Raw genomic sequence first — 14009 nt, 5'->3', positions numbered from 1 at the left:
GCAGTGTTAAAAAAGTAAGAAATAGTGCAGTGTAACAGCAGCAGTTATTTGAGTCTTTTCTAGTCCCCTACTATCTTCCTAGACTAATATGGAGAAAGTAACTTCCTGAAAAGTGAAGAAGAAAACATGTTTCTTTAATAAGATATATCACAAAATTTATTTTCACCTGCACTATTCTTTTATAAAAAGTTGTTTATAACCAGAGGTTCACTTTAAGCCAGACATGGAGTACAATATAGCTCGGATGTAAACCATAGTGTCTACCTCTTGATAAATTAGGTGCCGCTTACTCAATAAGTCAATTGTGCCCTAGGTCTTAACCTTCAGTAGCTACAACTTTTTACAGAGAACATTTATAGATTTTTGTAGTTGCATTATGGGGCAGAGTATAGATCTATTTTACGCATTTCATCCTTCCACAGATAAAAATAGTATCAGTTCATTTTTCTTTCCTGACAGCCCCCGATTTACAGGGAAAGGCATCTAAGCACAGACCTACTGTGCCTAATGATGAGTCCAGACCTGCTGAGAACAAATCAAGCTTAGTAAATCACAGAAGTGAAGGACTGCCAGGCTTAGGTAGACATTGATATTAAATGTGACCAGCATATATTTCACACCTGGTACCATTTTAATATACTGTAGCTCCCTATTCTGCTTCCCATATGAAGTGTAATAAAGAGCAATGCATATGACTAATATATTATAGACTCTATTGGTTCAGACGACATTATGATAAAATAACCTTTTTGTAGTACAGGCAGTTCTTAGGCAGATTGCTGCTGTATGTGGGTTTTTAAAGTAATTCTCTGTTCACATACTGTAGGTGGTACAAAATAGCACAGTATGCAGCGCTATTCATGCTGTCAAAACAACGGAATAGAATTGGACCCCCTAATAAGCCAATTGATCCCTTTATAAAGTGAAGCCACGATGACAGTGTGAACAAAGCCCAAAGCCTTGATTGCTTTATGATATATAGAGAGTATATATGGGATCTTAATGTTTCTGCAAGACCTAGGTAGCATGGTTGTAATTCTTATTATATTCAATATATCAGATTAACACATACATTGCTAAATGAACTATGGTCAATTCTGAAACCCTTGTACTACATATGTGCAGTACTATAGTCATTCACCTAAATGAGTTAGACCTGTTGTAAGTACCTGTATAAATATAACCATGTCATTGCCACAGACAAATATTAGCATATTAATGTGGGTCATACTGAAGAGCACAGGGACTCTGAGCATGACGCTGCAGTACATGCCACATTTCCAGAAAGTCACGTCAATGAGTGTCAGAGACAGAGTTCTTCATTTTCTCTATTAACATCAGAACTGTTCAGAATTTACTGACGTGACCATGCAACAGTACACCGGCCTAAGATCACCATGTACAATGGAAACTGTTGGCTGGTAGAGATGAGCGAACACTAAAATGTTCGGGGTTCGAAATCCGATTCGAACAGCCGCACACTGTTCGACTGTTCGAACGGGTTTCGAACCCCATTATAGTCTATGGGGGAAATGCTCGTTTCAGAGGTAGGCAACATTCGATCAAATTCTACTTACCAAGTCCATGAGTGAAGGTCGGGCTGGATTCTTCTCCCTGCGCAGCGTCCCGCGTCCTCTTCCGGCTCTGCATTCACTCTGCCAGGCATCGGGCCTGGGCAGAGCCGACTGCGCATGCCCGCACTACAAGCGGACATGCGCAGTCGGCTCTGCCCAGGCACGATGCCTGGCAGAGTGAATGCAGAGCCGGAAGAGGACACGGGACGCTGCGCAGGGAGAAGACTTCTAAAGGTAAGAGAAGAACTAGTGTTGATTGGCAATGTATAGCATTCTGCCAATCAACGCTGGTTCTGCATCGAATCTTAACTTCGAACAGCTAGTAGTACTCGATCGGTTATGAGTATTTCGAATACCATAGTATTCGATCGAACACCTACTCGATCGAGTACTACTTGCTCATCTCTATTGGCTGGTGTTGTAAAGTGACTTTTTGGATCATTTTTATTACACCCAACAATAGAAATCAATACATATAGATCCTTTCCACATACAGTTAGTATCTTCCCAATTTTCTTGGTTACCCGCAGAAACCCATAGAACCCATAGACTAAAATGGGGTCCACCGGGCTCCCGCCTAAAAAATGTAGAGGGAAAAGTCCAGCTTGCAGGACTTTTCTGTCTGCATTTTTCAAGCAGAATGGGGGACGGAACCCCAAATGGTCACCGAATACAGGTATTCCAATGCTATACATTAATTGCATATCCACAGGATACATCACATACTACCAATCAAAATAAAAACGTGAATGTACTTGTGTTTGTGTTGAAATTTCTTCTCCTTTCAGTTCTTGGTACAGTCAAGGAGTCAAGTAGTTACTGCCTGCCACATTACTCAATCCCTAAGGTTTATGCAGTGGCGGATCCAGGGTTTGCGGGGCCCTGGGCAATTGACTTTGGCGGGGCCCTATGCGCAGCGCGCCACAGCAAATTAGGCCCCGCCCACTTTTATGTTGACTCCGCCCATTCTCATTCATTTTTCATGTGATTCCACACAGTATAATCCTCCTACAGTCACCTGTAAATTATATGTCCCCCTCCATCTCTCCCCATTTTCATATACACCCTTCATCTACCCCTAGTTTCATGTCCCCCCCCTCTATCTCTGTCCCCAGTTTCATGCCATTCTCCCCCTTTACCTGCCCACAGTTTCATGTCCCCCCCGTCTCTGCCCCAGTGTCATGCCGTTCTCCCCCTTCATCTGCCCCAGTGTCATGCTGTTCTCCCCCCCTCCATCTGCCCCAGTGTCATGCTGTTCTCCCCCCCTCCATCTGCCCCAGTGTCATGCTGTTCTCCCCCCTCCATCTGCCCCAGTGTCATGCTGTTCTCCCCCCCTCCATCTGCCCCAGTGTCATGCTGTTCTCCCCCCTTCATCTGCCCCAGTGTCATGCTGTTCTCTCCCCCTCCATCTGCCCCAGCGTCATACTGTTCTCACACACACTCACCTTTCCTCGTTCCCCCACAGCTCTCTCCCTCATACACATATTGTAGGCGCGATGTGACGTCATCACATTGCGACTACAAATGCCGGAGCTCAGCGTTAAAACAGGAGCTGAGCTGTGACAGCTCCTGCTTTAAACGCCTATGTATTCAGCTGATCGGCGTCCATAGGGACATGCTGACCCAGGACCGGCTCCAGGTTTTTATGGGCCCTTGGGCGACAGAGCCTCAGTAAAGGAGGCGGGGGGAGTCGAGACACTGTGCGTCGCAGATGAAGCGAGTGACGTCATGCAGGAGTGTGGCGTCACTAACGCCATACCTCCCAATTTTCAAAGAGCAGAAAGAGGGGTAAAATGTGCTCCCACACAGTATAATTCTCCTACAGTCACCCGTAAATTATATGCCCCCCTCCATCTCTCCCCCAGTTTCATATACACCTTTCCTCTGCCCCCAGTTTCATGTCCCCCCTCCATCTCTGTCCCCAGTTTCATCACGTTCTCCCCCTTCATCTGCCCACAGTTTAATGTCCCCCGTCTCTGCCCCAGTGTCATGCTGTTCCCCCCTCCCCTTCATTTGCCCCCCCAGTTTCTTTGGGCCCCCTCCATCTCTGTCCCCAGTTTCATGCCGTTCTCTCCCCACCCCTTTCATCTTCCCCAGTGTCATGCCATTCCCCCCTCCCCTTCATTTGCCCCCCAGTTTCTTTGGGCCCCCTCCATCTCTGTCCCCAGTTTCATGCCGTTCTCTCCCCACCCCCTTCATCTTCCCCAGTGTCATGCCGTTCCCCCCCTCCCCTTCATTTGCCCCCCTGTTTCATGGGCCCCCTTCATTATGTTCCACCTTAATATTTAATACAAAACAAACACTTACACTCACCTTCTATCACTCACCTTCCATCGTTCCCCCGACGCTCCTCTCTCTCACTCCAGTCACATACGTGATGCAGGAGCTGTGACCTCAGCTCCTGCTTAGCTGCGGCCCGGCGTGTGTAAGCGTGTGCGTGTGTAAGCGTGATGTGATGACGTCATCGTGCCTACACACGCAAGCCGGGCCGGAGCTTTAAAGCAGGAGCTGAGCTCACAGCTCCTGCTTTAATCGCGATTCAGCTCATCGGCGGACGGACGCCGATGAGCTGAAATCGTGACAGGCAAGTGCCGGGGGGCCCCCAGAGGCTCTGTGGGCCCCGGCACTTGCCCGACTATGCCGAGCTGACCGGGACCATTTTGTTAGGGCCGGGCCGCGGGCTCGCCCGGCCCTGGATCCGCCCATTTATGTCCCCTAAGAGCAGCATATAGTAGTGGCAGAGAACCCGATATCAGTGTGGTATCACTTAGTTTTTGTCTTGCAGTAGGTTTTATAAAATCACAATGTTTCAGCTTTAGTCGGAACCAAGCATTATAAGTTCTGGATATTCATGAGCTGCATTCTCCTCCTGTCCAACCGCTGTTGATTGACAGTTTTTGCCCTATTAGAGTATATGAAGAATTCTGTTGGCTGCGGGGATGGGGGGGGAGCCTGCCACATATCAACACGATGGCTCCGACGCTCAATATGGAGAAGCATAAACCTGATATCAGACTACTCTCAGTGGCGGATCCAGGGTTTGCGGGGCCCTGGGCAATTGACTTTGGCGGGGCCCTACGCGCAGCGCGCCGCAGCAAATTAGGCCCCACCCACTTTTCTGTTGACTCCGCCCATTCTCATTCATTTTTCATGTGATTCCACACAATATAATCCTCCTACAGTCACCCATAAATTATATGTCCCCCCTCCATCTCTCCCCATTTTCATATACACCCTTCATCTACCCCTAGTTTCATATCCCCCCCTCTATCTGTCCCCAGTTTCATGCCATTCTCCCCCTTTATCTGCCCACAGTTTCATGCCCCCCCGTCTCTGCCCCAGTGTCATGCCGTTCTCCCCCCTCCATCTGCCCCAGTGTCATGCTGTTCTCCCCCCCTCCATCTGCCCCAGTGTCATACTGTTCTCCCCCCCTCCATCTGCCCCAGTGTCATGCCGTTCTCCCCCCCTCTATCTGCCCCAGTATCATGCTGTTCTCCCCCCTCCATCTGCCCCAGTGTCATGCTGTTCTCCCCCCCTCCATCTGCCCCAGTGTCATGCTGTTCTCCCCCCCTCCATCTGCCCCAGTGTCATGCTGTTCTCCCCCCTTCATCTGCCCCAGTGTCATGCTGTTCTCCCCCCTCCATCTGCCCCAGTGTCATACTGTTCTCTCCCCCTCCATCTGTCCCAGCGTCATACTGTTCTCACACACACTCACCTTTCCTCGTTCCCCCACAGCTCTCTCCCTCATACAAATATTGTAGGCGCGATGTGATGTCATCACATTGCGACTACAAATGCCGGAGCTCAGCGTTAAAACAGGTGCTGAGCTGTGACAGCTCCTGCTTTAAACGCCTATGTATTCAGCTCATCGGCGTCCGTAGGGACATGCTGACCCAGGACCGGCTCCAGGTTTTTATGGGCCCTTGGGTGACAGAGCCTCAGTAAAGGAGGCGGGGGGAGTCGAGACACTGTGCGTCGCAGATGAAGCGAGTGACGTCATGCAGGAGTGTGGCGTCACTAACGCCATACCTCCCAATTTTCAAAGAGTAGAAAGAGGGGTAAAATGTGCGCGCGCCGCAGCAAATCTGGCTCCACCCACTTTTATGTTGATTCCACCCATTCTCATTCATTTATCATGTGCACCCACACAGTATAATTCTCCTACAGTCACCCGTAAATTATATGCCCCCCTCCATCTCTCCCCCAGTTTCATATACACCCTTCCTCTGCCCCCAGTTTCATGTCCCCCCCTCCATCTCTGTCCACAGTTTCATCACATTCTCCCCCTTCATCTGCCCACAGTTTCATGTCCCCCGTCTCTGCCCCAGTGTCATGCTGTTCCCCCCTCCCCTTCATTTGCCCCCCAGTTTCTTTGGGCCCCCTCCATCTCTGTCCCCAGTTTCATGCCGTTCTCTCCCCACCCCCTTCATCTTCCCCAGTGTCATGCCGGTCGCCCCCTCCCCTTCATTTGCCCCCCAGTTTCTTTGGGCCCCCTCCATCTCTGTCCCCAGTTTCATGCCGTTCTCTCCCCACCCCCTTCATCTTCCCCAGTGTCATGCCGTTCCCCCCTCCCCTTCATTTGCCCCCCTGTTTCATGGGCCCCCTTCATTATGTTCCACCTTAATATTTAATACAAAATACTTACACTCACCTCCTATCACTCACCTTCCATCGTTCCCCCGACGCTGCTCTCTCTCACTCCAGTCACATACGTGATGCAGGAGCTGTGACCTCAGCTCCTGCTTAGCTGCGGCCCGGCTTGCGTTTATAAGCGTGACGTGATGACGTCATCGCGCCTACACACGCAAGCCGGGCCGGAGCTTTAAAGCAGGAGCTGAGCTCACAGCTCCTGCTTTAATCGCCTATGTATTCAGCTCATCGGCGGACGGACGCCGATGAGCTGAAATCGTGACAGGCAAGTGCCGGGGGGCCCCCAGAGGCTCTGTGGGCCCCGGCACTTGCCCGACTATGCCGAGCTGACCGGGACCATTTTGTTAGGGCCGGGCCGCGGGGCCCCGCTAAGCGCGGGGCCCCAGGCGGTTGCCCGGCTCGCCCAGCCCTGGATCCGCCCCTGACTACTCTCTTGGCACAGATATGTTAGCTGGTGTCCCATAGGGAATGCTTGAAAGCATACTGTAGGTCCATGATGTCATCAGTGCAGTAGTTCTATTGCCTTTTCCTTGACTTATATACAAATAAATAAAGCTGATGTCTTCAGACATATTTACACTGAGAGGCTTAATATGAGACTTTTAGTCCATTGCCATTTGGAATTCCTTGGATGTATACATTTACTAACTAGAGCCCCTTTCTTCTACTTCCAGAGGACAGAGATCGGTACAGTTGCACTATTTCACAGCCTCTTGCATGGAAACAAGATAGAAGGCTGCAACTCAACATAAGTACCCAGCAAATGACCTACTGTGAAACCATTTTTCAATGTGAAATTGCAACTTTGCTACTGACACAGCGAGCATGTGGTCATTGGAAGACATCCTCTGCTCTGTAAAGTCTGCCTATAGAAATGGATACAGTCAGACATTTTTCCACCTTTTTTTTTTTCTACCCTTAGTTGCTTTTTTTTGCTTAATTTTTGTTTAACAAAGATGAGAATATCTATTTCGTAGTTTGACTTTTAGGATATCTTCCACATGGATCACCAAACTTGGAACTGCAAACCTGTTTACAGCGCAACACTTTTTTTGTATTTCAGATCTTTCTGAGGAAAGTTTCTATATTATTGTACATCCTATATAAATGTAAATATGTGTATATAGTTCAAGGAGCTCCATTATTTGTACATAGCCAAAACTACGGTGAATGTTCAATTTTCAAACTTTAAATAAAGGTTCTTGGGGGGAAAGCTACATTTTATGCTTGTATAATGTGATGCAATAAACTGAAATATGCACCAAAACGGTTTCTTATAATATTTTCTGATCCATTTTTAGTAACTAACTTGGCTTGTCTGTCCACTCATGTGTATATCTGATCACATTATTTAGGGCCCCTTCACACGGAGTAAACGCACGTGTATTTTGGCAAAATACACGTGTAAAAATACACGTCAAAATACACGTGTAAAATGTCATTGAAGTCAATGGGAGTCTGATTTTTACTCGTGTATTTTTACACGTGTACTTTGCCAAAATACACACACGTTTACTCCGTGTGAAGGGGCTAAGGAAGGGCAAAAGGTCAAAATCCGCCCACTCACAATAGAGGTCTATGTAGACCGCTAGCATTCTTTTTTGTGCGAGTGGTGTGTTCCCGCTCGCGCAAAAAAGAAGCAAGCTGCCCTTTCTTCAGGTGGATTCTGCGGCTGACGAAGCCACGGCGTCTGCCTCGCAACAGCACCCCCCGGACTAGGCCCATTCATTTGGGCTTACTCCGGAGCGGGAAGCCGCGACTGTCACCCAAAATCAGGACCAAAATACGCGGTATATAGCCCCGTGTGAACTAGCCCTAACTGTGCTCAGTGGGTAGTGACTTCCTGGTGTGATGTCAGAGTTGTACTATTTTATCTGACCAATCAGCAGCCTCTTCTCCTGCAGTCTCCCAGAGAACGTGATTCCCTTTCCTCTCTTACAGCATTAAGCAGGCTCAGACAGAGATATTTTAACGTGAGCTCTGTTCTCCTTTAACAGGATAAAGGTTACACACAGGCTGAGGCAGAGAGATGGTAATATGAGCCATCTTCCTTTTGTTTCACAGCTTGGGTTACACAAATAAATTGAGACACAAAGACTGCAACATAATCCCTCTTCGATTGCTGCAGCTTTTGTCTCGGTACTTTTCTTACGCTAGGTTCACACTTACGAGTTACAAAGCAGGAAAATGGGATATACAGCTCCCCAACAATGTCTAGATCAGAAATCCAGCCTCTGAATTACGGTGCACAAAACAAACAGATAAAAGCCGGACCCAGGGGTCAGAAAGTCCAAGTAAAAATGATCAGCACCCAAACCAAAAATTAGGATTAAAATAAAATATAACTTTTTAATCTTCAAGTTAAAAAATAAAAATATATCCATTGGTCCAGTAATCCTGAAAACTACCTACATGTTTCAAGGCACATGTCTCTTAGTTATGTCATGTGTCTCAAAATGCGTAGGCAGTAGGATTACTGGACAAATGGATATATATATTTTTTAACATGAAGATTAAAAGTTATATTTTATTTTAATCATAATTTTTGTTTGGGTGCTGATCATTTTTACTTGGGTAGGTTCACACTAGCGTTCGGCTTTACATTCCTCAGGTCCACCAAACGGTTACCCACGGAAACCCGCAGCCCCCATAGACTAAAAAGCGGAAAAATGCGGAGCGAAAATTTATGCTTGCAGGACTTTTCTCTACGCATTTTTTAAGTGGATTTGGGGACAGAAACTTCGAACAGAAATCAAGCACTAGTGTGAATCCAGCCTTACTTCTATTTTAGACTGATATAGGGGGATTCTGGAAGTCTGCAGTCAAGTTTATATTTATTTCAAAAATTGGTTCCACACTAAGGTTGACTCCACCTTATAAAGTCAATTGTAAAATAATGTTGGTTTAGTGTATATGGCTGCACGGAAACCCCCGGACTGTGCACGGGGTCAAAATGCTACTACGACAAAAAATGGATTTTCCAGCATGCCTTATAAAAAATCACCTTTACTTCATATAAAATACAATACACACACGGATCCAAAACATGTTAAAATCAGCAAAATTAAAATGTTTTGGATCCGTTTGTGTATTGTATTTTAAAGGATTGAAGTAAAGGTGATTTTTTTTTTTTTATAAGGCATGCTGAAGAATCCATGTTTTGTAGAAACTTTATATTTATATTTTTTAAAATCTAATAATTCAAGAACCATATTGCATGCATTAAAGTGAATTAAACAGATGAAGCTCACCGCAGACCACCCTTATTTCACATACTCTGTGTTAAAGGGGTTCTCCCTATCTATACTGGTAGCTTATGTAAATTGAAGACTTTTCCTAAGTATATTGCTTTAGAAATTCCGCTTTCTTTGCCTGCAATGTGACCTTATTCCTTCCATTGTTTTCCATTGCTATAACCATGGACCTGGGAGAGAGGACAAGTTACATCACTTACTCAGTGCCGGCAGGACAATCCGTTCAGATAATTGCAGTTTGCTGATAAAGCTGAGTCTGTTATCTCTCTATGTAAACACACAGATAACACTGAGTCCATTCTGTACAAGCATCTGCATATTATCTGACCTGCAGAAGGATTGTGTGTCCTGTTCAGCAGAGGGGAGGAGAAATACAGGAAGTGAGAAGCAGACATTGCAGCCAGATGGATGATAAAGACAAAACTGAATACTGTCCAGCAAAAGCAAGGGCATCCAAAAATTATAAAACGTAGCTTATAATAGAAAAAAATCTATAAGAACATTCACAAAGACAGTGAGTAAAAAATAACAAAATATAAACATGACATACCAAAATAGGAAAAAGACAAGACCTACGTTTACATACTGACACCGCTGATGCGTTTCAAGGCTTGTTGACTTCGCTATGACTAAAAGGCAACAAGCCTTGAAACGCGTCAGTGTTTTCAGTATGTAAACATAGGTCTTGTCTTTTTCCTATTTTGGTATGTCACGTTTATATTTTTGATTATTTTTCACTCCGTGTCTTTGTGAATGTTCTTATAGATTTTTTCTATTAAAAGCTAAGTTTTATAATTTTTGGATCCCCTTGCTTTTGCTGGACAGCATTCAGTTTTGTCTCTTTATATCATCTCAAGTCCGGGAGACTTTGTCTGTGCAGATTTTTGGGCCATTTTGTTCAAATGTAATATAGAGTTGGCTGTGGATCTCCCAGTGTGTTTCCTTAGATGGCTGATAAACTGAGATGGGAAAACCCCTTTAATATCATAAAGGGTGTGTGCCATCTACACTGTGCCTCTCACATACATGCATGTAGCAATGCAGTTAAGCCAGTGCTACATTTTCATGCTAATTTGATTTTTGTAATATGGGCAAAAAGCAGCACAAGCAGGCGGAGGATAAAGCATGAAGTCTGTGCAGATGTTGTCACATCAGAATTCAGATCCACAGCTCTGCACAGCCCCAGAACTGCAAGGCAGCAAATCTCATTCCAGGCTACAGATACAGCCAGACTGCACGCTGCATATTGTTTAGCTGTCTATAACAATAAGCTGGTGGTAAATGCTTATTATTTCCCATAAAATTCTTTTAAGGGCCACACTAGAAACAGAACCGATCACTATACGGAGGTATAGGTTCACTTGTGAAGTCACTTTAGATTTTGTGTATGGGACCGTGCAAAGGTATGACACTTGAATTTCACATTTCCCCTAGCCTTAATAGGGCTATTTTTAATATATTAGTTATAGTTATATTTTCATTTTAGTGATCTCCTGTGTGACATACCAATTGCTTTAAGGTCAGTAGTGGCATGCGAGCAATGGACGCTTTATCTGGTTGCTTTAAATTGTATTTGGAAATAAGACCATGAAGCGGGCATAACTAGGTTGTAGATTTCCTATACGTGTTTGACCTTTCACCACCTGTTAAATATCCCCACCAACTCCACATCTTCTGATATGTTAATTAAGATCTCTACTGTCAAGTGGGTGGAGTTGAGGAACACACTAGAGGGGGTGTGATTCAGAGTTTTCTGACACTTTCCATTTGGAGACTTGACACCATGCAATTCACAGTACAGAGACCAATTATCATATTAGGCGCCAAAACTAACAGAACCGATTACTCAGGAGTGATGGGTGTTCGAAAAAATGTGCTAGAAATAGTCAATGGTGTCTATTAAAAGTTGGTATCGTCTCCTCTTTAAATGGTTTGGCTATGAAAATCTTTGGTCACCTGTCCACAGGATACATGAATATAGTGACATAAGAGTCCTGAGGCTCAAGATTTACATGGAGTGTTAGCCACTAGAGATGAGCGAACAGTGTTCTATCGAACACATGTTCGATCGGATATCAGGGTGTTCGCCATGTTCGAATCGAATCGAACACCACGTGGTAAAGTGCGCCAAAATTCGATTCCCCTCCCACCTTCCCTGGCGCCTTTTTTGCACCAATAACAGCGCAGGGGAGGTGGGACAGGAACTACGACACCGGGGGCATTGAAAAAAATTGGAAAAAGTCATTGGCTGCCGAAAACAGGTGACCTCCATTTTAGACGAATAGTGGATTTCAAATCCGGGTCATATGAGAATGTGAACTTTGTGACTATGAGACAGGGATAGCTGTACAGGCAGGGATAGCTAGGGATAACCTTTATTTAGGGGGGAATGTTATTAAAAATAACTTTTTGGGGCTCTATCGGGTGTGTAATTGTGATTTTTGTGAGATAAACTTTTTCCCATAGGGATGCATTGGCCAGCGCTGATTGGCCGAATTCCGTACTCTGGCCAATCAGTGCTGGCCAATGCATTCTATTAGCTTGATGAAGCAGAGTGTGCACAAGGGTTCAAGCGCACCCTCGGCTCTGATGTAGCAGAGCCGAGGCTGCACAAGGGTTCAAGCGCACCCTCGGCTCTGATGTAGGAGAGCCGAGGGTGCACTTGAACCCTTGTGCACCCTCAGCTCTGCTACATCAGAGCCGAGGGTGCGCTTGAACCCTTGTGCACACTCTGCTTCATCAAGCTAATAGAATGCATTGGCCAGCGCTGATTGGCCAATGTATTCTATTAGCCTGATGAAGTAGAGCTGAATGTGTGTGCTAAGCACACATGGCTTCCATATATTAGTGACACCCTAGTTGGCTTCCATATATTAGTGACACCCCAGATGGTTCCTATATATTAGTGACATCCTAGATGGCTTCCATATATTAGTGACACCCTAGATGGCTCCTATATATTAGTGACATCCTAGATGGCTTCCATATATTAGTGACACCCCAGATGGCTTCCATATATTGCACTGACACCCTAGATGGCTTCTATATATTAGTAACACCCTAGTTGGCTTCCATATATTAGTGACACCCTAGATGGCTCCTATATATTAGTGACATCCTAGATGGCTTCCATATATTAGTGACACCCTAGATGGCTTCCATATATAAGTGACCCCCTAGTTGGCTTCCATATATTAGTGACACCCTAGATGGCTTCCATATATTCCACTGACACCCAAGATGACTTTCATATATTAGTGACACCCTAGATGGCTTCCATATATTCCACTGACACCCTAGATGACTTCCATATATTAGTGACACCCTAGTTGGCTTCCATATATTAGTGACACCCTAGATGGCTCCTATATATTAGTGACACCCTAGATGGCTTCCATATATTAGTGACACCCTAGATGACTCCTATATATTAGTGGCACCCTAGATGGCTTCCTTCTATACTTCTTTCTGATTATGCGCCTGACAGTAAATAATGCCACCACCTGCACTCACATAAAACTTGAGTTTGGGAAAGAATACAGTATATTAGATGCATAAACCTAAAATAATTTGGCACCTATTTTACACCACCTCCTCTCCACGCTCTGTCCTGGGGCCCCTCCTGTTCTCCATCTTCACCCTTGGCCTTGGCCAACTCATAGAATCCCATGGTTTTCAATACCATTGCTATGCTGATGACACTCAAGTATATCTCTCTGGACCAGACATTACTACACTGTTGTCCAGAGTTCCAGAATTTCTAGCAGCCATTGCCTCCTTCCCACCTCCTGGCGCCTCCAACTCAAGAACATTCATCGAATACACCTTTTCCTTCTGTAAAAATACTAGTCCATGGCCTTAAAATGTCACGTTTAGACTACTGTAACACCCTTCTCCACAGCCCCCCAGCAAATGCTCTCATCCCCCCTCTCAGACTCCATTCTGCTCTACATAGAACATCTCCAAGACTTCTTCCATGCATTCTCCATACTCTGGAACTCACTACCATGAAATATTAGATTGTTCTTCACAATCACAAGCTTCAAGAAGACTTTGAAGAGTCACCTCTTCAGGAAGGCCTACAACTCCATGACTCCATGGTCATGTTATGGACACACAAGTACACGGCTTGTTAGAAGACAGAGATCTGGTTACTGTGCCGTGTATGCAAGGAGTTGTGCGTCCATCACATGAGCATAGTCAGATTTCTATATTGGAAAATTTTGCTGAAACTGGCCATCCCTTTAATCATTATCAGTGATGTAAAATACATAATGCATTCTGAGCTTTCACTTTGGTTTCTGATCATGGAACCTCCATGTTGTTATTATTGTTAGATTTTTACTGGACATAAAGAAGCCTCAACTCATCAAGCACCAAATACTCAAAAATTTAAAAAAGTAAAAAAAAATCTAAAAATTTTGCAACAAGTTTTAGGATTAGTCAACAAGATTAACCCTTTCAGGCGTTTAGTTCAAATAACTTATATATACACCAACATAGAGAATGGCAGCGCTTCAGACACTGGTCC

At 45.1% G+C, this 14009-nt stretch overlaps 1 protein-coding gene across 2 annotated transcripts in view; it reads left to right on the top strand.

The window, feature by feature from the left end:
- ANO4 (anoctamin 4) overlaps positions 1–7461 on the top strand; it is a 153035-nt gene extending 145574 nt beyond the window's left edge. For both annotated transcript variants that reach the window (XM_075274615.1, XM_075274617.1), the window contains one exon: positions 6899–7461. The gene's annotated coding sequence lies outside the window, so the exon portion shown is untranslated. The remainder of the gene's footprint in view (positions 1–6898) is intronic.
- Positions 7462–14009: the final 6548 nt, after the last annotated feature.

Source organism: Leptodactylus fuscus, chromosome 5, assembly GCF_031893055.1.
Source record: "Leptodactylus fuscus isolate aLepFus1 chromosome 5, aLepFus1.hap2, whole genome shotgun sequence".
Lineage (NCBI taxonomy): Eukaryota > Metazoa > Chordata > Amphibia > Anura > Leptodactylidae > Leptodactylus > Leptodactylus fuscus.
Note: the sequence above shows the minus strand (reverse complement) of the source record. Positions and strands in the feature narration are given on the sequence as shown.